General features: G+C 35.6%; 1 pseudogene; it reads right to left on the bottom strand.

Annotated features, from left to right (window-relative positions):
* Positions 1–969: 969 nt before the first annotated feature.
* Positions 970–1,727, bottom strand: LOC124080096 (proline-rich nuclear receptor coactivator 2-like; annotated as a pseudogene).
* Positions 1,728–21,916: the final 20,189 nt, after the last annotated feature.

Raw genomic sequence — 21,916 nt, 5'->3', positions numbered from 1 at the left:
GGAAATGATCTAGCAGCTTAGACTTTTTTGTTTATAATACAAAACTTATCACACTAGGATTTACTTTGTAATATAGTTTACAACCAAATCAATTATGACACACATACACTGGCACTTTAGCATAAGGGCAAACTTTAAAAACAATTCTGGACCTTTAAAATTAGGCCGTAGTATACAAAAACAGTCGATGGTCTTATATTCAGCAAATTTATACCAAAATATTCTATTTTTGCAGGCCAAGAAGACTTTACATATGCTACAAGTTTATTACGTGTATTTACATGGCTCTTTTTCCCAAGGTACTTTGAACTTTCACATTATACAACTCCCCACTTTAAGATTTGCAGGGATATGAGGCCAGATCACTGTCAGAATAGCTTGTGCAGTGCTGTAAAACAAAAAAAAAATGTGTTTTTTGAAAGCTATCAAGTGCTCAATACTATTTCTATAAAAAATTGTTGGGTGCATCTATTGGCAAACACCTATCCATTGCAATTTAAGAAACAGGGCACCTTATGTATACTGTGCTTCATTCTAGCAAACCCCAAGTGCTCTTTACACATTCATCACTGTGCAGTTTAGTAAAATCCAACTATTAAAAATTCACATTCTATCTTGGCAGTGCATTAAGTTTTTGGTGTGTTACTAGTTTGGCTTTCTGGGATATTAAACTTTCAAATGTCCACCTAGTTTTCAATCCTTGTCTCAGCTAGATGTTTAATCTGATTTACTACACATAAATCTACTTATCCATGAATCTTTTACTATATTCCCCCCATAAAAATATAAAAAGTTGATTCCTTTACCATTCCCAATATAAACTTGGTTTTCACTTAAAAGCTATTCAATTGAGAACACTATCAAGTACAGTTATTTTAAGTTGCACTGATAACCACCATTACATTACAGTGCACACAATATGTAAGACAAATGAGATGAAATTTGATTGATAGTCTTAAATAAGCAGTTTTACACAAATTGGTTAACTCCCTAGTGAATCTGTAATTTGTTTCAGACCAAATGACAACTTTTTGTAAACTAAATTTAAACATTAGTACTTTATATCTTATTTTATACTTGGACTTTAAGTAAGGTTTTAAGTTGAAATGTCATTATTTCCTTGTCTGAAGGATTAAAGTTCACAGGAACCTAGTGGCTTGGTGGTTTAGGAAGAACACTTGGTGATGGTGCCTCACTAAATTTGGCTCCATAATAGTTCTGATTAACTTGAGACTTAAAAAGTAAGGTGGGACTTGATAAGCTAGCATTCCAATTTGGATTACTTGGAAAATTTTTGTTCTTCCCCCCATTTTGCATGGCCTGCTATGCAGCTGCTGATGAGTTATAACCATGTCCTCTTTCTTTTTTTTTTTATAAACAATTTTCATCTGGGAATTCTGATCCTTAGTCTTCTATTAAGCTTCTGTTGGTTCTTACTACCATTTCTAGATTGAGGGGCTGGAATGTTATACCTCTCTTCACCACCCATCTTCAGCTTCTTTGTCACCTTTCAGTCTGCTTTTCCGATTGTAGGATTTCCACTACCTGTCCTCTTCCTTGCTGCCAAGCCCAAGATAATAGGTGTTGTTTTCGGATGGATCCTTTCCTTTGTCTCAATATAGAAGTTTTCATGGGCCAATCTGCTGAGTTCAGCCTAGGAGTTGAGGCCAACGTCTGAATCTCCTCAGCACACAAGTTTGAGAGAAGTCCTAGCGACTTCAAGCTCGGACTGCACGGCTCCCTCTCGACGTCAAAGCCTCCCCCCCCCCTTTTCCAGGGAGAGATGAGGCAAGGATCTAACAAAGCCCATGAGCAACGAGGAGTTGGCTGCTGACCACCCTGCGTCTGAGAGCCGACCTCCTCGAGATGAAATCTTAAGAGTAGTTTTGATGCGCATTTCTCTAATTGCTAAAGATGTTCAACATTTTTCATGTATTTGTTGATTGATTGTATATCATCTTATGAGAAGTGTCTGTTCAGTTCCATGGCCCATTTATTGATTGGGCTATTTATTTTTGGGTTATTTATTTTTTGGTGTTAAGATTTGAGTTCTTTATATATCCTAGAGATTAGTGCTCTATTTGATGTGTGTATGGTAAAAATTTGTTCTCATTCTGTAGGTTCTCTATTTACCTCACTGATTGTTTCTTTTGCTGAGAAGAAGCTTTTCAGTTTGAATCCATCCCATTTATTGATTCTTGATATTAATTCTTGCCCTATAGGAGTCTTATTAAGGAAGTCGGGGCCTAATCAACATGATGGAGATTTGGGCCTACTTTTTCTTCTGTTAGGGTTAGAATCTCTGGTTTAATTCCTAGGTCCTTGATCCACTTTGAATTGAGTTTTGTGCATGGTGAGATATAGGGCTTTAATTTCATTTTGTTTGCATGTGGATTTCCAGCTTTCCAAGCACCATTTGTTGAAGAGGCTATCCTTTTTCAATATGTTTTTGGCACCTTTGTCTAATATAAGATAACTGTAATTATTTGGGTTTGTCTCTGTGTCCTCTATTCTGTACCATTGGTCTACAAGTCTATTTTAGTGCCAATACCATGCTGTTTTTGTTACTGTTGCTCTGTAGTATAGTTTAAGGTATGGTATAGTGATGCCACCTGCTTAATTCTTCTTGCTAAGGATTACTTTAGCTATTCTGCGTCTCCTATTTTTCCAGATGAATTTCATGACTGCTTTTTCTATTTCTATGAGGAATGTCATTGGGATTTTGATTGTAATTACATTAAATCTATATAGTACTTTTGGTAGTATGGTCATTTTGACTATATTAATTCTGCCTATCCAAGAACAAGGTAGATCTTTCCATCTTCTAAGGTCTTCTTTGATTTCTTTCTTTAGTGTTCTATAGTTTTCATTGTAGAGGTCTTTCACCTCTTTCGTTGATTCCCAAGTATTTTTTTTTTGAGGCTATTGTAAATGGGGTAGTTTTACTGATTTCTCTTTCAGAGGATTTGTCACTGATATACGAAAATGCCTTTGATTTACAGGTGTTGATTTTATATCCTGCTACTTTGCTGAATTCATTTATTAGTTCTAGAAGTTTTCTGGTGGAATTTTTGGGGTCTTGTAGGTAAAAAATCATATCATCAGCAAATAGTGCTAATTTGAGTTCTTCTTTTCTTATCTATATCCCTTTAATTTCTTTCATTTGTCTAATTGCTCTGGCCATTGTTTCAAGAACTATGTTAAATAGAGGTTGTGAAAGAGGGCAACCCTGCCTTGTTCCAGTTTTTAGAGGGAATACTTTCAATTTTTCTCCATTTAGAATGATGTTGGCCTAGGGCTAAGCATAGATAGCTTTTACAATGTTGAGATGTATTCTTGTTATCCCTAGGTTTTTTTTTCATTGTTTTGAACATGAAAGGGTGCTGTATTTTGTTGAACGCTTTTTCTGCATCTATTGAGATGATCATATGATTTTTATCTTTAAGTATATTGATGTGATGAATTACATTTATTGATTTCTGTATGTTGAACCAAACTTTGACTCCCTGGGATGAAACCCACTTGATCGAGGTGCACTATCTTTTTGTTATGTTTTTGTATTCAATTTACCAGAATTTTATTGACAATTTTTGTATCTATCTTTATTAGAGATATTAGTCTGAAGTTTGCTTTCTTTGATGTGTCTTTGCCTGGTTTTGGAATCAAGATGATATTAGCCTCATAGAATGAATTTGGAAGTGTATCCTCTTTTTCTATTTCATGAAATAATTTGAAAAGTATTGGTATTAGTTCTTTTTTGAAGGTTTTGTAGAACTCAGCTCTGTATCTATCCAGTCATGGGCTTTTCTTGGTTGGTAGCCTTCTAATGGTGTCTTCTATTTCACAGCTTGAAATTGATCTGTTAAAACTGTGTATATCATATGACTCTAGAAATTTGTCAGTGCCTTCAATATTTTCTATTTTATTGGAGTACAAATTTTAAAAATAATTTCTAATTATTTTCTGTATTTCTATAGTGTCTATTGTGATTCTTCCTTTTTTATCATGTATGTTAGTAATTTGAATTTTCTCTCTCCTCTTTATTAGCATGGCTAAGAGTTTATCAATTTTGTTTATTTTTTCAAAGAATCAACTTTTTGTTTTGTCAATTTTTTTTTCAATTGTTTCTTTTGTTTAATTTCATTGATTTAAGTTCTGATTTTAATCATTTCCTGTCTCCTACTGCTTTTGGTGTTGATTTATTCTTCTTTTCCTAGGGCTTTGAGATGTAATGTTAGGTCATTTATTTGTTGACTTTTTCTTCTTTTAAGGAATGAACTCCATGCAATGAACTTTCATCTTAATACTGCCTTCATAGTGTCCCAAAGATTTCAATATATTGTATCAGTGTTCTCATTTACCTCTAAGAATTTTTTAGTCTCCTCGTTGATGTTTTTTGCAACCCATTCTTCATTTAATAGCATATTATTTAGTCTCCAGATGTTTTATTTTTTTATTTCATCATTGATTTCTAATTTCATTCCATTATGATCTTATAGAATGCAGGGTAGTATCTCTATCTTTTTGTATTTGCTAAGAGTTGCTTTGTGGTACAACATATGGTCTATTTTAGAGAAGGATCCATGTGCTGCTGAGAAGAAAGTGTATTCACTCGTGGATAGATGAAATATTCTATGTGTGTCTGTTAAGTCTAAGTTATTGATTGTATTATTCAGTTCTGTAGCTTTTTTGTTTAGCTTTTGTTTGAAAGATCTATTCCAGTGGTGAAAAAGGTGTGTTAAAATCACCCAGAATTATTGTGTTGTGGTCTATTTGACTCTGGAACTTGTGAAGAGTTAGTTTGATGAAAGCAGATGCTCCATTGTTTGGGGCATATATATTTATAATTGTTATGTCTCTTGGTGTATGTTTTTCCTGAAATGTCCTTCTTTATCCCTTTTGATTAACTTTAGCTTGAAGTATACTTTATTTGATATGAGGATGGAAACCCCTGCTTGTTCCCACAGTCCATGTGAGTGGTACGATTTTTCCCAAACTTTCACCTTAAGTCGATGGATGTCTTTTCCTATGAGATGAGTCTCTTGGAGGCAGCATATTGTTGGGTCTTTATTTAAAATCCAATCTGCCAGTTTATGTCTTTTAATTGGTGAGTTTAGGCTATTAACATTCAGGGTTATTGTTGAGATATGATTTGTATTCCTAGCAATTTTTGTTTATTTTTGGTATTTAATTTGACTTGGTTTCTCCTTTGATTAGTTTTTTCTTTAGTGCAATACCTCCCTTTGCTGATTTTCATTGTTGTTTTTCATTTCCTCCTCTAGAATATTTTGCTGAGGATGTTCTGTAGTGCAGGCTTTGTAAAAAAAAAAAGTTAAAATTCTCTTGTAACTTTTGTCAACTTGGAAGGTTTTTGTTGTTGTTGTTGTTGTAGTTGGACACAATACCTATTTTTTTATTAATTTACTTTTATGTGGTGCTGAGGATTGAACCCAGGGCCTCAAATGTGCTAGGTGAGCACCGTTGAGCCACAACCCCAGCCCTGAAAGGTTTTTATTTCATCATTAACTCTAAAGCTTAATTTTGCTGGATATAAGATTCTTGCTTGGGAATAGACAATATGATTGATGTATGTACATTCCATGTATGTATTATATATCAAAGTGCATTCTACTGTCATGTATGACTAAAAATAAATAAATAAATAAATAAAAAGATTCTTGCTTGGCATCCATTTTCTTTCTGGGCTTGGTATATGTTGTTCCAGGATCTTTTAGCCTTCAAAGTCTGGGTTGAACAATCTGCAGATAACCCAATTAGTTTCCCCCATATGTAATCTGATTCCTTTCTCTCGTAGTTTTTAAATTTTTCTCCTTATTCTGTATGCTAGGCATTTTCATTATAATGTGCCTTGTGTGGATCTTGTGATTTTGTACATTTGGCATCCTGTAAGCTTCTTATATTTGGCTTTCCAATTCATTCTTCATGTTTGGAAAATTTTCTGATATTATTTCATTAAATAGATTGTTCATTCCTTTGGTTTGGAACTCTATGCCTTCCTCTATACCAATAACTCTTAAATTTGGTCTTTTTATGCTATCCCATATATCTTGAATGTTCTCCTCATGGCTTCTTACCATCTTTACTGTGTGGTCTACATTCTTTGCAAGATTATATATTTTGTCTTCATTGTCTGAGGTTCTGTCTTCCAAGTGGTCTAATCTGTTGGTGATACTTTCAATTGAACTTTTAATTTGGTTCTTTCTTTCTTTCTTTCTCTCTCTCTCTCTCTCTCTTCTCTCTCTCTCTCTCTCTCTTTCTTTCTTTTTTTGTTTGTTTCTTTCATTTCAAGGATTTCTGTTTGGCTTTTTTTCCCCAGAACCTGTATCTCCCCACTGAAGTAATCTTTTGTTTCCTGTATTTGCTTATGTAGCTCTTTCTAAATGATCTTTTGCTACCTATATTTGCTGTCTTTAATTCACAGAACATTTTAATTATGTACATCCTGAACTCCTTCTCTGTCATTTGTTCTCCTGTGCTGGCCATGGACTCTAATAATGTAGCATCTTGGTTTGTTTGGGGCACTTTCTTTTCTTGTTTTTTCGTTTGTGTGTCTTCCCTTCTAGCACTGCAGATCTGAAGTGTTACTATTTTTACCTTATATGCTTGTAGTGGCCCTGCAGGGTTTCAATACCTCTCCTTTAAGGGGAAGAACAATGTTAACAGATTCCAATACAAACAAAATACAACCTTAAACCAAATAGTTGCTATTAAGATGTTTACAGTTTGGTCACATGTGCAGAAATGGTGAGTTCAATTATTATCTACAATATACACAGCAGATTTGCAAAAGGGTCTACAGTTTCTGATGGTGGACAATGAACCCCAGGGGTGAGGTGTAGGATGAGATGTTGAGAGACAAGGCGGTGAGGATAGTTATTAGATCTTAGGAAGTGTGAAAGAGGAATCTAAAGAAGATGATTAAGGAGAAGAGAGAGGAAGTGATTTGGGGCAGACAAGTAAGTGGGAAGACAATAGAGTACAAAAAACAAACAAACATAAACATTAAGAAAAATAAAAAATGTAAAAATAGGAGAAAAGAGACTATACAACATAACTGTAATATCCTATTCACACATCCCACTCCTCAGCATCCTAATTCATGCAAAGTACTTGGTTTCACATATGTTGGAGATGTGAGGGTGGGAGAATGGAGGGGGAGGAAAAAAAGAAGGGGGGAAAACCCTCAAATGAAGAAACAAGGATTGTTTTGGTTGGAGATCACTATCTTTCCTGCTTTCCTTCTCATCCAAATAAGTGAGGTTGTCTGTTGTTTGCTGGTATTTCCACCTTCAGGATGGTTAAGGTTACCAGGGTGGTAGGGTTGGTCTTGGGTTCAGGGCACCTGGAAGTGGGATATGGCACCTACCCTCCCCATGGGAGACTGCACCCCAAGGATCTCTTTTGGGGCCCACTTGTGTGATATGGACATCTCTAATCTGCCATCTTGGATCTCTAGAAATCAACTCCTTTCTTTATATTTCTCAGAAACTTGCAAAAACCTACTGATACTATAAATTAGAAGTGAATAAAATTACAAACAAATAGAATTCATATTGACAGCACTAATTCAATATAATAGATGAATATAGGTGATGATAGTTTGTTAAAACTTAAATGTCAAGTAAAATAATGGATATAATATTGCTAAGACTTTTTCTATTTTGTCTGCTTATTTTTTTTTCACAAATGAAGATCCAACTTTTCCTGATATTTTTCTTGTCTTTTTTTTTCAAAAACTAAAAGCTTTCATTTTTGTAGTAAAACATAGACTCATTACCTTTGCTTAGCTTGAAAGTATTACTTATTTATTAAGCTTTTTTGGCTCTTACCTTCTTAAGCTCCAACAGTGAAGGTATTATTTTAAGTATTAATGCAAGTACTTGAAGGAACATTTAATGTGAACATTCGTTAAACATTTTTATGCAGAGCTTGCACTCACCAATATGAGAAATAGTGCTGTGCTGAGGTGATAGAGAGTATTGGATCCATTGTAAGAATACAGAACTAATGTTGGTCAATATGGAAATCATGGCTACAGAACAGAATATGAATTCTATGAGCCTTGACATTATAAGAATATAGCATTTATAAACATTTATTTAAAAGTTATATAAATATTAAAACCAGGATGTTGGGTTATAGAAATACAAAAGCCTAAATATAAGTAATAATTTTGCCATTTTTTCATAATAATATTCTACAGTTATTTTTAGATAATTGGATGTATCTAATATTAATAAATAAACACTAATTAACAATAAGTACTATATAAGCTATCTGAAGTTTCAAGAATGTAATAATGTTTTATAATTTAATATTACTGAAACCATATTAGGAATTTTCCCCTGAATGTTAAAGATTTTTTTTAAAGAAATGTATTGTGCAATAAACAAATATTAACCTCAAATTTACCAATTCCTGCAGTTTCATTTCAGAATAATTATCTTTGGTTGAATTAAAGTATAACATGTACACCATAATTGCCGGTTCTTAAAACTTTTCCTTCTTCCTTACTCCCTCTCTTTTTTCTGAACATGATAGACTGTTGGAATCATATACTTTCAGGTACTGGTGTTTTGGCCCTATGAGGATTTGGGGGGATTTTAATTTTTTTCTTTTGATTTTCCTGGAAATTTTTTTGTAATTAGCAAAAAGTTTTACAGCACAAAAATCAAAAAAAGGGTTTCAAAATATAGTACCAATATACTTAATTTCCATTATTTCTTTCTTTGAGTATTTCATGACTTTTGTATTGATCTAAAGATCTGAACATATTTTAAAACCAATCCATAATACTAACCAATGTGATTTCTGGGAGTCAACAATTCCAGGAATAGTGTGTGTGTGTATGTGTGTGTGAATTTGTGTGTGTGTGTGCGCGCGCATGAGTACATTTTGTGTATGTGTTTGGGGGGTTAATTAATTGAGATGTTTCTCTTCTACTCAAAAACATGGAAGATATTCCTTTTTATTCTGTCTCTATTTGTGGTTAAAGTCCATCACTTCTCTTTGTTTAACCCATAGTTTGATTCTCTGAAATTTAGGGTTAATATTAGTGCCTTTAAAATTAGCCAACTAGGAGGATCCAACATGGCGGCGGGCGTGGAGAGATCAAGTCTCTGACCTCTTCAGCTGCACGGGCATAGGGAGTCTTAAACCGTCTAAATGCTGTTTTCTCAGGATCACTAGGCAATGCTGAGCTGACATGGATCTGGGGCGAACAGTCTGGGCCTCTCAGAACACACACTGAGCCCGGATCGGCTGAATTCAAGCTCCCGTTCGCCTGCGTCTCGCAGACAAGCTGCTGTGACTCAGCACTAAACGATCCCGCTGAAACAACTGGTCCACCCTTCTGAACCTGCAGAGGTTAAAATCAACCAAGCCTTCATAGGCAGTGGCCACAGGATTGAGACGGGGCTTGGGACAGCCAGTCAGGACCCACCCATTGCGTTGGTCACCCAGCAAAGGGAACGAACTGTCCCCATTTGCATGGGATACCACCATGGCAGAGAACTGACGTCACCAGAATGCGGCGGAGGAGATAACTTCATTGAAACCGGCGGCGACAGGTGTGTAACCCCCTAGCCCTCCCTCTCCACACAGTGGGGAAACCTTAAGGGCCCCCCCCCAGCTCTCCCAGACCGAGGGAATCAGGAGTGGCGCGGAACCCCTGGCTACCGCTTCCACCAGTGCTGACAACTGAGGTCTCTTGCACCAGCTACCGGGGGCGTGGCTACTGGAGGGCAAGCAAAATACGCTGAGGGTTCTCAGCCCCAAGCTCCACAACCTTAGGGTCTGAGGGAATGGCAGACAGGGAGAGTGTGCCCAGTCGTTCAAGAAAATAGGGCTCCCAGGAACAGCAGACCTGGCTTGTAGCCAGTATTGTGGTGAGTGTCACCAGTGAGCGGGACCTGGCTTGAGGAAAAGTGGGGAAGTGACTAGACACAAGAAAAGGCCCTAGGCACTCCGGATTGGAGAACCGCCCAGTCTGGGAGGAGGAGCTGCTGCACAGTGATTGGTTCCCGCGTATTGAGAGGAGAAGCTTGGCCCGGTGGGCACAGCTCCACCTACTGGAAGAGAAGTTAATCAAACTCTAAGACTGCATTTATTAAATTTTTAAAAAATTATTATTTGGGTTTTTTTTCATTTTCATTTTTTTATTTTTAAATTTTTTTTATTTTTTATTTTTTTAAATTTTTTTAAATTTTTTATTTTATTTTTATTTTTTGATTATTTTTTAAAATTTTTTTATTTTCTATTTTTTTCCTTTGTCTTTCATTTCTTTTCAATTTCCTTATTCCCCCTTCCTTGAATCCTACCTGATTACTCTCATTCTCTTTAGTGACTTCTTCCCTTACCTTCTAATACATTTCCTCCCAAGCATCAAATAAATTTATAGGAGTAAACAGTAACGCAGCAGCCAAACAGAACAAGAAGTAACATGAGCAGCATGAAAAAGCAAGGAAGAAAAGGAGTACAAACAATGCAGGACAGCCTAAATATTCCAGAGGACCTAGAGGCATCAGAAAAATGGTCAAATAAAGAACTCAAGGAATATCTTAGACAGATGGAATGGAATCTTAAAGAGGATATGAGACAGCAAATTCAAACAGTGAAAGAACACATTGAAAATGAATTACATAAACAGATAAAAGAAGCAAATAAGCATCTTTATCAGGAGATAGAGATTATTAAAAAAAATCAAACAATAATTCTAGAAATGAAGGAAACTATAAACCAAATTAAAAACTCAAATGAGAGTATCACTAACAGAGTGGAGCAAGTAGAAGCCAGAACATCAGATAATGAAGAGAAAATATATCATCTTGAAAAGAGTCTAGCCAACTCTGAAAGGCTGGTAAAAAATCATGAGAAAAACATCCAAGAGATATGGGATAACATAAAAAAACCAAACTTAAGAGTCATTGGGATAGAGGAAGGTATAGAGGTTCAAACAAAGGGAATGAGCAACCTGCTGAATGAAATAATTATAGAAAACTTTCCAGAAATAAAAAAGGAAATGGATGTACAAATTGTAGATGCATACAAGACACCGAGCATACAAAATCACAGTAGACCAACACCAAGACACATTGTTGTGAAGATATCCAATATACAGAACAAAGAGAAAATATTAAAAGTTACAAGAGAAAGGAGGCAGATTACATTCGGGGGTAAACCAATAAGGTTAACAACGGATTTTTCATCACAGACGCTGAAAGAGAGAAGATCCTGGAACAACGTATTTCAAACACTGAAAGACAATGGATGCCAACCAAGAATTTTGTATCCAGCAAAATTAAGCTTCAGGTACGACAACGAAATAAAAATCTTTCATGATAAACAAAAGTTAAAAGAAGTTGCCGCCAGAAAACCAACATTGCAAAGCATCTTGAGCAAAACACTACACGAGGAAGAAATTAAAAACAATAACCAAAACCAACAGTGGGAAGTACCTCAGTAAAGCCAGAGGGTGGGGAGAAAGCTAATCATGGAGAAACAAACCAAATTAAAAAAAAGATAAATAATCAAACATGGCTGGAAGTACAAACCATATATCAATAGTAACTCTAAACATTAATGGCTTAAACTCTCCAATAAAGTGACATAGGCTGGTAACATGGATTAAAAAAACAAATCCAACAATATACTGTCTCCAGGAGACACATCTGATTGGAAAAGACATACACAGGCTGAAGGTGAAAGGTTGGGAAAAAATGTACCACGCACACGGTCCTCGTAAGCAAGCAGGGGTGGCCATCCTCATATCGAATAAAATCGACTTCAAGACTAAGTTAATCAAAAGGGATAAGGAAGGACATCATATACTGTTAAAAGGAACCATTCACCAACAAGACATAACAATTATCAATATTTATGCACCAAATAAGGGTGCTGCAACGTTCATAAAACAAACTCTCCTCAAGTTCAAGAATCAAATAGACCACAACACAATAATTATGGCTGACTTCAACACACCTCTCTCACCATTGGACAGATCCTCCAAGCAAAAGTTGAATAAAGAAACTATAGAACTCAATATGACAATCAATAACCTAGACTTAACTGACATATATAGAATATATCAACCATCATCAAGTGGATATACTTTTTTCTCAGTAGCACATGGATCCTTCTCAAAAATAGACCATATATTATGCCAAAGGGCAACCCTCAGTAAATATAAAGGGGTGGAGATAATACCATGCATTTTATCTGATCATAATGGAATGAAACTGGAAATCAATGATAAAAGAAGGAAGGAAAAATCCTACATCACATGGAAAATGAACAATATGTTTCTGAATGATCAATGGGTTACAGAAGACATAAAGGAGGAAATCAAAAAATTCTTAGAGATAAATGAAAATACAGACACAACATATCGGAATCTATGGGACACAATGAAAGCAGTTTTAAGAGGGAAATTCATCGCCTGGAGGTCATTCCTCAAAAAAACAAAAAAACCCAACAAATAAATGAGCTCACACTTCATCTCAAAGCCCTAGAAAAGGAAGAGGAAAACAACAGCAAATTTAGCAGAAGGCAAGAAATAATTAAAATCAGAGCAGAAATCAACGAAATTGAAACAAAAGAAACTATTAAAAAATTGACAAAACTAAAAGTTGGTTCTTCGAAAAAATAAATAAGATCGACAGACCCTTAGTCATGCTAACGAAGAGAAGAAGAGAGAGAACTCAAATTACTAACATACGGGATGAAAAAGGCAATATCACAACAGATGCTACAAAAATACAGAAGACAATCAGAAATTATTTTGAAAACCTATATTCCAATAAAATAGAAGATAGTGAAGACATCGATAAATTTCTTAAGTCATATGATTTGCCCAGACTGAGTCAGGAGGATACACACACTTTGAACAGACCAATATCAACTGAGGAAATAGAAGAAGCAATCAAAAGACTACCAAGAAAAGCCCAGGACCGGATGGGTATACAGCGGACTTTTACAAAACCTTTAAAGAAAAATTCATACCAATACTTTTCAAGGTATTTCAGGAAATAGAAAAAGAGGGAGCTCTTCCAAATTCATTCTATGAGGCCAACATCACCCTGATTCCGAAACCAGACAAAGACACCTCAAAGAAAGAAAACTACAGACCAATATCTCTAATGAACCTAGATGCAAAAATCCTCAATAAAATTCTGGCGAATCGGATACAAAAACACATTAAAAAAATTGTGCACCATGATCAAGTAGGATTCATCCCTGGGATACAAGGCTGGTTCAATATATGGAAATCAATAAATGTTATTCACCACATCAATAGACTTAAAGATAAGAACCATATGATCATCTCGATAGACGCAGAAAAAGCATTCGACAAAGTACAGCATCCCTTTATGTTCAAAACATTAGAAAAACTAGGGATAACAGGAACTTACCTCAACATTGTAAAAGCTATCTATGCTAAGCCTCAGGCTAGCATCATTCTGAATGCAGAAAAATTGAAGGCATTCCCTCTAAAATCTGGAACAAGACAGGGATGCCCTCTATCACCACTTCTATTCAATATAGTTCTCAAAACACTGGCCAGAGCAATTAGACAGATGAAAGAAATTAAAGGCATCAAAATAGGAAAAGAAGAACTTAAATTATCACTATTTGCAGACAATGATTCTATACCTAGAAGACCCAAAAGAGTCTACAAAGAAAATACTAGAACTAATAAATGAATTCAGCAAAGTGGCAGGATATAAAATCAACACACATAAATCAAAGGCATTTCTGTATATCAGCGACAACACTTCTGAAACGGAAATGAGGAAAAACACCCCATTCACAATATCCTCAAAACAAAAATAAAATACTTGGGAATCAACCTAACAAAAGAGGTGAAAGATTTATACAATGAAAACTACAGAACCCTAAAGAGAGAAATAGAAGAAGATCTTAGAAGATGAAAAAATATACCCTGTTCATGGATAGGCAGAACTAACATCATCAAAATGGCTATATTACCAAAAGTTCTCTATAGGTTTAATGCAATGCCAATCAAAATCCCAATGGCATTTCTTGTAGAAATAGATAAAGCAATCATGAAATTCATATGGAAAAATAAAAGACCCAGAATAGCAAAGCAACTCTAAGCAGGAAGTGTGAATCAGGAGGCATAGCGATACCAGATTTCAAATTATACTGCAGAGCAATAGTAACAAAAACAGCATGGTATTGGTACCAAAACAGGCGGGTGGACCAATGGTACAGAATAGAGGACACAGAGACTAATCCACAAAGTTACAACTATCTTATATTTGATAAAGGGGCTAAAAGCATGCAATGGAGGAAGGATAGCATCTTCAACAAATGGTGCTGGGAAAACTGGAAATCCATATGCAACAAAATGAAACTGAATCCCCTTCTCTCACCATGCACAAAAGTTAACTCAAAATGGATCAAGGAGCTTGATATCAAATCAGAGACTCTGCGTCTGATAGAAGAAAAAGTTGGCTCCGATCTACATATTGTGGGGTCGGGCTCCAAATTCCTTAATAGGACACCCATAGCACAAGAGTTAATAACAAGAATCAACAAATGGGGCTTACTTAAATCAAAAAGTTTTTTCTTAGCAAGAGAAACAATGAGAGAGGTAAATAGGGAGCCCACATCATGGGAACAAATTTTTACTCCTCACACTTCAGATAGAGCCCTAATATCCAGAGTATACAAAGAACTCAAAAAATTAAACAATAAGATAACAAATAACCCAATCAACAAATGGGCCAAGGACCTGAACAGACACTTCTCAGAGGAGGACATACAATCAATCAACAAGTACATGAAAAAATGCTCACCATCTCTAGCAGTCAGAGAAATGCAAATCAAAACCACCCTAAGATACCATCTCACTCCAGTAAGATTGGCAGCCATTATGAAGTCAAACAACAACAAGTGCTGGAGAGGATGTGGGGAAAAGGGTACACTTTTACATTGCTGGTGGGACTGCAAATTCGTGCAGCCAATTTGTAAAGCAGTATGGAGATTCCTTGGAAAGCTGGGAATGGAACCACCATTTGACCCAGCTATTGCCCTTCTCGGACTATTCCCTGAAGACCTTAAAAGAGCATACTATAGGGACACTGCTACATCAATGTTCATAGCAGCACAATTCACAATAGCTAGACTGTGGAACCAACCTAGATGCCCTTCAATAGATGAATGGATAAAAAAAAATGTGGCATTTATACACAATGGAGTAGTACTCTGCACTAAAAAATGACAAAATCATGGAATTTGCAGGGAAATGGATGGCACTAGAGCAGATTATGCTAAGTGAAGCTAGCCAATCCCTAAAAAACAAATGCCAAATGTCATCTTTGATATAAGGAGAGCAACTAAGAACAGAATAAGGAGGAAGAGCATGAGAAGAAGATCACCATTAAACAGGGTCGAGAGGCGGGAGGGAAAGAGAGAGAGAAGGGAAATTGCATGGTAAAGTAAGGAGACCCTCATTGTTATACAAAATTACATATAAGAGGAAGTGAGGGGAAAGGGGAAAAATATCAAGAGAGAGAAATGAATTACAGTAGATGGGGTAGAGAGAGAAGATGGGAGGAGAGGGGAGGGGAGTGGAGGGGGGATAGTAGAGGATAGGAAAGGCAGAAGAATACAACAGACACTAGTATGGCAGTATGTAAAAAAGTGGATGTGGAACCGATGTGAATCTGCAATATGTATATGGGGTAAAAATGGGAGTTCATAATCTGCTTGAATCAAATGTATGAAATATGATATGTCAAGAGCTTTGTAATGTTTTGAGCAACTAATAATAAAAAAAGAATAAAAAAATAAAATTAGCTAACTAGAGCCAATAGGACCATGTGACAGAGTGATTATGGCAGAAGGCAGAGGACACTAAGAGATTATTCATCTACATAGTGATTGACATAGAACTGGATGAAAATCAAAGCTATATAGGGTGGAAAAAGGAACATCTTCCTATACTAATATTTTCTATCCCATGGACAATTAATTGACTTTGAAGTTCAATGTCCTGACTTTCACTTTTTGCTAATAAATGGGCAAGAAAGAACAAGACTCTTGCAACTCACCAATTCCTATAAGTCCATATAGCTTAAATAGTATTTTACCTAAAGTTTAAGAATCTGACTCTGCAATTCCAATCCTTGGTTTAACCAGTTGAAGTTTTATTCAGTCGTAGAAGTTTAAATGTCAGAACTTATGAAGATACATTCCTATGAAAAATAACTATATGCCTGGAATTTCCTGGTGTGTAGTTGGGCCAGAGTAGTATGTTAAATGATCTCTTCCTGTTGTCTCAGGATTGCAGTTAAAAGGGAAAATTAAGCAGAAATGGCTGAGTTTCCCTCATTCTAAATTCAGAGAGATTAGAAGTTGGGCCTTATCCTTCTCTACCAGTCTGAGAAGATCTGGGTATGAGATGTGGGCTCTGAAAGCATGAGATTCATGGATTGAGGCTTACCATCTTTGTCTAAAGCCACAGATGATGCCCTACCCCCCAAAATATCAGTTTTGGAACCAGGGAATATTGGTGTTTAATTATTGATAAAAATCTGACTAACAGGAATGGTGATAGAACTAACTGCAGGTATAAGAGAATAGAGGAAGGATATTGATGGGCTGCCATGCTCCATGGGGGCTAAAACTTCCCCCTCAATCCTTGCTGAGTCCCTTGTTTGAGAAGGGGACAGTACTTGATCTTCTGATCACGGAACTGGCTTCATAAGGTAGACTGGGAGTATTTCCAGGACCATGACACTGTTGGGAACAAAGAGATGGACATATGAGGGCAAAGTGATATGAAGCTTCCAACTAGTTGAAAGTTGTAACCAACTCTGTAAAGGACCTATCAGAGTTGAACAATGCTTCTCCAGAGTGAACCACTCTCTATAGCCATTTATACTCAAAAAATGAGCTAGACCAGCCTTATAGTAATTCAGGGGAAAAGATTGTAATTTAAAATCTAGAATCATAGATTTCAATAATGAGAAATCTCTGTCCTTGCTGGTATCATATAATAACTTTGAGAAACAATAAGGTCATTTCATTATATATTAAATATATATCAACCCTGTGAGCCAAACTTTTCCCTTATAGGTATTTATAAAACAGAAACAAATACCTACATCCATATAAAAACTTGGATTGCCAGACACTAAAGCACAAGACTATAATGCCAGTTATTGAGGAGGTCGAGGCAGGAGGATTGCAAATTGGAGGCTACCCTTGGCAACTCAGTGAGACCTGTCTAAAAATCAATTTTTAAAAAAAGTCTTAAAAAATGGCTAAGGCTATAAGTCAGTGGTAGAGGGCTTACCCAGCTTGTGCAAGGCATTGGGTTCAATCCCGAGTCCCACAAAAACAAACAAACTTGACACAAATGTTCATAGTAACTTTGTTTGTAATAACCACGAAGAAAGATGATCAAATGTTCATCAACAAGTGAATGGATATAAAATTGTGGTATAATTATGTAATCTAATATTATTCAGTAATAAAAACAATTGCACTATTGAAATACAGTAACAGGATGAATTTCAAAAAATCAATGGCAAGTGAAGTAAACCAACCAAATAAATAACTGTATACTATATATTAGAAGGAGGGTACAGGAAGGGGTAGGAGCAAGGACCACAGGAGGCAAGAGGGGTGTTAATGGATCCATGAAACTGCAGTTACGTTCAACATACACCATTGTTTTGATTGTCGTAATTTCCATCAATGCTTACATGTATTAAATTTATCAAACTCTATAGTTTGAAGTGCTATTCATTATATACTAATGACACCTTTAAGTTAAAGATATGGAAATGAGGCTACAAAAGTTGAAATGAGGCTTACTTACTTATCAAAGTTATTGAAGTTATGGAATCGAACTGAGGAGAATTAGGAAAGTCACTCCTTACACAGAAATGGGTTAATTTAACAAATACAGTTGGGAAAATGTCTATGATTTTTATTTGTTGAACTGAAACTTCACAGTGAATCCTTTACAAAACCAGAATTTTTGCATCTACATTTATTAGAGATACAGGTCTGTAGTTTTCATTCCTTGATATGTCTTTGTCTGGTTTTGTTATCATGATGATACTAGCTTCATAGAATGAGTTTGGAAGGGTTTCCTCTTTTTCTAAAAAAAACTGTCAAAACACATTTGCAGTCATCAAATGCTGTATCCAACCCAAAAGTCTCATTATCCTCATATGCTAACTTGATCACCAGGTCTCATTTCTGCTAGTGCAGTTTAGGGGTCTCTTGGTTCCTACATCACATGCTGGAGTTTGAGAATTAATCTCATTTTTCTCCTTTGGAGTTCTGAGCTAATTGAGAAATAGACACAAATGTTGGGGCTAATTTTAGCTTTCATTTATTATAGCGGTCAAATTTACTATAATATGCCTCAGACTTAAATTCCATCCTTATAATGTAAACTTATCCGACCAGTTCCTGGAGATCAGTTCATTTGTCTGATCCCCTGGGGATAGTTGTAGCAAATTCATATAATGAAGACTGTTCAGAGTAAGAGTGACAGAATCTGTCAGTTCAGACATTTGAAAACACCACTGAGATAAACTTCCTGAGAAAATGTTTAGAATCATAAAAGGAGTTTATTGTCATAAACATCAAGCTAATGATGAATTACAAATATTCAGAAACCACTTTGTCTTAGTCAGCTTCTAATTGCTGTGAACAAAATACCTGACTAGAACAACTTAGAGGAGAAAAAATTTATTTTGGTTTCAAGGTTTCAGAGGTTCAGTCCATGTTCAGCTGGCTCAATTCCTCTGGGCCTAGAGGTGAGCAGGAATATCATGGCAGAAGCCCATGGAGGAGGAAAACTGTTCAACTCACCGCAGCCAGGAAACAGAAAGTGAGCAAGAGTGGGGAAAGGGCCAAGGACATATATAGTCCAAGGACATGGACCCAGTGATGATTTCCTCCAGTCATGCCCAATCTGACTATATACACAGTTACCACCAGTGGTCCATTCAAATTAGTAATCCATCAAGGGTATTAATTCACTGATGGGGTTACCACTGTCAAAACCTAATCATTACACCTTTGAACATTCCAGCATTGCCTAGCACATGAGCTTTTCAGGGGACATTAGAGTTTCATACCTTGATAGAGAATATACTATAGTGAAAAGCTATAGATTGATTGTTGTTTACATAGAGGAAAAGTCAGACACTGAGTAACTACCACTTAATAGAATTTACATGTTTCTTTGTTTTCTTCAGTAGTCAATTAATTTTAGAGGGATATTTTTATATCACCCACTATCTTTTGTAAATAAATTGGTATATTAGCATCAGACACAAATTAGTACTATTTTTTCTATACACAATGCTCATATCAACATTAATCTCAACACAATTTTTGTTGCAGTTGATATCTAGCTCACCACCTAGTCTTTAATTGACTATGTCTCCTTTCCACACAGTTAGCTCTTTTCCCAGCCATATGCGTCAAGAACTACCTATCAGTGTGTTGTTTAACTGTAAACTATAATGCTATGAAGACATGCATAGCAGTTCCTATTTCATTGTGAAACCTATTAATGAAAATGTATTTTTCAAATGCTTTTTCTGCATCTACTGAGATGGTCATATGATTCTTGTCTTTAAGCCTATTGATGTGATAAATTATGTTTATTAATTTCCATATGTTTAACTAGGCTTGCATTCCTGGGGTGAACCCCACTTGATCTTGGTACACTATCTTTTTAATATGTTTTTGTGTGTGATTTGCCAGAATTTTATTGAGAATTTTCGCATCTACATTTATTAGAGATACAGGTCTGTAGATTTCATTCCTTGATATGTCTTTGTCTGGTTTTGTTATCATGATGATACTAGCTTCTTAGAATGAGTTTGGAAGGGTTTCCTCTTTTTCTAAAAAAATTAAGAAAATACAGCATCCATTTGTGCTCAAAACACTAGAAAAACTAGGGATAGTGGGAACATACCTCAACAGTATAAAAGCTATATATGTAAACCCAAGTACAACAATCATCTTAAATAGAGAAAATTTGAACACTTTTCCTCTAAGAACTTGGATAAGACAACATGCCCTTTATCACCACTTTCATTCAATATTGTCCTTGAAATTCTATCCAGGGCATATAGACAGAAGAAAGAAATTAATGGAATATGAATAGGAAAAGAAGAACTCAAATTATTCCTATTTGCCAACAACATGATTCCATATTTAGAAGATCAAAAAATTCTACCAGAAAACTTCTAGAACTCATAAATGAATACATTCATGTAGCAGGTAATAAAATTAATACCCAAAGTCAAATGTGTTCCTATACATCAGAAATGAATCAATCAAAAGGGAAATTTGGAAAACTATCCCATTTACAATAGCATCAAAAAAGTATTTTGCCATCAATCTAACAAGAGGTGAAATACCATTAAAATTGATAACTACAGAAATCTAAAGAAAGAAATTGAAGAAGACCTTAGAAGATGTATAGACCTTACATGCTCTTGGACAGGCAGAATTAACATTGTCAAAATGGCAATACTACCTAAAGCATTATATAGATCTAAGGCAATTACTATTAAAATTACAATGACATTCTTCATAGAAGTAGAAAAAGTAATCATGAAATTCATTTGGAAAAATAAGAGATCCAGAATAGCCAAAGCAATCTTTAGCAAGAAGAGTGAAGCAGGAGACATCACAATACCAGACACTAAATTATACTACAGAGCCATAGTAACAACAACAACAACAACAACAAAAACATAGTATTGGCACAAAAACAAACATGAAGACCAATGGTGCAGAATAGAAGACACAGAGACAAACCCACATAAATATAGTTATCTCATACTAGACCAAGTCCCCATAAATATACATTGGAGAAAAGACAGCCTGTTTGACAAATAAAATTAAACCCCTATATCTTACTCTGAACAGAACTCAACTCACAGTGGATTAGGGACCTAGGCTTTACACCAGACACCCAATGCTTCTAGAAGAAAAAGTAGACCCAGATCTCTACCATGTCAGCTTAGGAACTGAATTCCTCAACAAGACTCCTAAAGTACAAGAAGTAAAATCAAGAACCAATAAAAGGGATAGTATGAAACTAAAAAGCTGCTTCACAGAAAGAGAAACAAGAACGTGAAGAAAACCTACAGAATGGGAGAAAATCTTTACCACATGTATCTCAGAGCATTAATCTCCAGGATATGTAAAGAACTCTAAAAAACTTAACACCTAAAAAAAATAACCGAATCAAGAAATGGGGTAAGGATCTAAACAGATACTTCACCAAGAAGAAGTACAATCAATCAACAAATATCTGAAAAAATGTTCAATATCTCTAGCAATTAGAGAAATGCAAATCAAAACTACACTGAGATTCCATCTTACTCTAGTGAGAATGGAAATTTTCAAGAATACAAGTAACAATGAATGTTGGCATGGTTGTTGGGTAAAAGGTATATTCATACATAGTTGTTGGGGCTTCAGGTTGGTGCAATCACTCTGGAAAGCAGTATGGAGAGTCCTCAGAAAACTTGGAATGGAGCCACCATTTGACCCAGTTATTGCATTCTTTGGTTTATACCCAAAGGACTTAAAATAAGTATACTACAGTGACTAAGCCACATCAGTCTTTACAGCAGCTCAATTCACAATAGCTATGAAACCAATTTAGATGCCTTTCAACAGATGAATGAATTAAGAAAATGTGGTATATATACATAATGGAATATTACTCAGCCGTACTGAAGAAGGAAATTATGGCATTTCCCAGTAAATGGGTGGAACTGGAAAATATCATCCTAAGTGAAATAAAGCAATCCCAAAGAATCAAAGGTCAAATGTTTTCTCTGATATGCGGATACTAATTCACAGTAAGCATTGGGTT

The sequence above is a fragment of the Marmota monax genome, unplaced genomic scaffold (genome assembly GCF_021218885.2).
Source record: "Marmota monax isolate L192 unplaced genomic scaffold, Marmota_monax_Labrador192_F-V1.1 WCK01_AAM20220418_F8-fsc00197, whole genome shotgun sequence".
NCBI classification, from domain to species: domain Eukaryota; kingdom Metazoa; phylum Chordata; class Mammalia; order Rodentia; family Sciuridae; genus Marmota; species Marmota monax.
Note: the sequence above shows the minus strand (reverse complement) of the source record. Positions and strands in the feature narration are given on the sequence as shown.